General features: G+C 48.4%; 1 protein-coding gene across 2 annotated transcripts in view; it reads left to right on the top strand.

Moving 5' to 3' along the window:
• The window catches only part of cap2 (cyclase associated actin cytoskeleton regulatory protein 2), a 44,320-nt gene that overhangs the window by 16,238 nt on the left and 25,582 nt on the right, over positions 1-2,500 (top strand). The gene's annotated exons all lie outside the window — the stretch shown is intronic.

Here is a 2,500-nt window from a genome sequence, read left to right as displayed (position 1 = left end):
GTGTGTGTACTGTATTTCCCAATCAATCTCTTGGATTACGTTTGGTCACTCTGGAGCGGCACTCCCCAATGTGCAGTTTCCAAATTTACAGTAAGCCATGCTTCCCTAAGTGCATTGAGGAATTTTCGCATCTGGAGTGTGGATTTTCTGAATTCACAATGAGTTGTCCTTTTCTACATTGTCTCATGCCAACTCGTCAATTTTTGACAAACTTTGACCAGGCTGCAATTTTTGACATCTAAGTTATGCCCTTGGAGTAAAAATGAGATGTGCGCCTCAAAGGCGCCCCCTTGTGGCAGCATAACTTCACTGATGGTTAGGGTTAGGGAAAGTTGTAGGTTTTGGGCCCTTAGTCAACATGTGAGGTGTCTGGTATGCCCTCGACGTCAAAAATTGCAACCTGGTCAAAGGTAGTCAGAAAAGGACGAGCTGGGATGAGCCTGTGTTGTACTTCCCAGTGTGGAATGCCTGAAGGTTTACAGTGAGCTAGCCTCTACGTATGGTGCTTATCTCTACGATCACGTTTGGCCACTGCAGTCCGGTTTTCCCATATTCCGGGGCCATGGTGGTAGTGGAGCTTGTGCTTGTGTGTGTGCGTGTGTGTGTGTGTGTGTGTTGAGAGCGTGAGTGTCGCTCCGCCCCAAGGGCAGCCATGCGTTTCGGTACACACAGGGATTATATCGGCTCGCAAAGAGAACCGCCTATGCACCACATTCCCCTTGTATTCTCACAGCCACCGGGCCGGGGGAAGTGTGTGCTTGTGTGTGTGTGTGCTTGTGTGTGTGCTTTTGTGTGTGCTTTTGTGTGTTTGAATGAGTGTACCAGTGTGTGTGAATGTGTATTTGTGTGTGTATGCACGTGTACATTCCTGTGTGTGAGTGCGTGGTTATATGTATACACTCCTGTGTTCCTGTGTGTGTGTGTGTGTGTGTGTGTGTGTGTGTGTGTGTGTGTGTGTGTGTGCGTGTGTGTGTGTGTGTGTGTGTGTGTGTGTGTGTGTGTGTGTGTGTCTGTGTGTGTGTGTGTGTGTGTGTGTGATGTCATTCCATTGGAGCGCGATGTGCTGTGGCTGTGTCCGGGGGCTGGCTGGCTGTTCGACTGAAACACACACACACACACACACACACACACACACACACACACACACACACACACACACACACACACACACACACACGGCCGGCAATAGGGTGAAGAGGAAGTGATTAGCCACTCTCTCGCGGGTCATTGGCTGTCGCCGCATGCGGCCCCTCGCCAAGGGGTCAAAGGTGAGCGATTCCTGCCCCCAGGGCATCCGACAGACGGGTCAGTGGTGCCAGGCCCATGGAGAGGGGAGGAATTGGCTCCCATTACATTGTATGTATGTACTGAGTGTGTCGGGGGGGGCTTGCATATGACTTTGTCCTAGGCCTGACCAAAGCTATCAGTGATTCCTGCCTATACCCCCTCCCCAGTGCTTAATTTGTAAATCACAAGGTACCGGAACGCAAAACACATATGACATCACAGCGACGATGAGTTGGACAGAGGTCCCGGAACGCACAGAAAAACTATTATTACGCAAACGAATAAAAACGGGAAAAAATTAGATGCAATTCCCTGCATTTTAACGACATTGAGTCCCATGTCAGCTCATATCCATACTTTTGTTTCTTAATACAAGGGACGGTTGGCGATCCAATGGCTATTTTAAACAACAGCCATAGCCTATTAAATGCTGTAATGACAACAACAAATATTTTTTGTTTGATCGCTAACTTTATGCTTAGTAGTTTCGTGCAGTGCATGGAAATTATGCTTTCCCCATGAGGTGAAAAGAAACCGAAGCTACCTATTAAAAGGACGTTAAATCCACGCTTTGTTGGCGACTTTGTTGCATATAATTTGGCTAATCCGCATGTGCTGTTGCGATATGCCACTTCACTGTTTCAACGGCTCGCGCACTGATGGTAAGCGAGCTGCGATTTTCAGGGCTCGCGCACTGATGGTAAGCGAGCGGCGATTTTCCCGGTAGACTTGGCTTTTCACACTGACTGTCTGCTCGCGCTACGGTCCGGTTGAAAATCCCTCCGACCAATGTTTTATTTGGAGCGTGTAGGCCCTATTTGAATGAAATAGGCCTATCACCTTGTCTTTGCTGTTTTCGTGCTCAACTTGACTTGTAAGCAACTGTCTGGTCTTGGGAGAGAAGGAAACGCGCGCACACATGCTGAGCGCTCGCCAGCCGAGGAAGATCTCATCCTGTCACCCAGGCTGTCTTTTTCGCTAGGCTACATGACTGATCAATGCACCAAACGCAGCCCAGGTGCCACTAAATTAGTATGTCCAAAACCTTGTGTGCCGACCAAAATTTGATGAAAACTTTTAAACAATGTTTGGCACAGCCAGGCTTTCCATCTCATCCGCGCATATGAACAAACAACGAGAGAGGGGCAACTTCACGTAGCCTACATTTAGTCAGTAGGGAGTATAGTAGGGATGGAAATGTAGCCTAGTAGAT

This window comes from Engraulis encrasicolus, chromosome 20 (assembly GCF_034702125.1).
Source record: "Engraulis encrasicolus isolate BLACKSEA-1 chromosome 20, IST_EnEncr_1.0, whole genome shotgun sequence".
Lineage (NCBI taxonomy): Eukaryota > Metazoa > Chordata > Actinopteri > Clupeiformes > Engraulidae > Engraulis > Engraulis encrasicolus.
The sequence above is the reverse complement of the archived record's forward strand: the minus strand, read 5'-3'. Positions and strand labels throughout refer to the sequence as shown.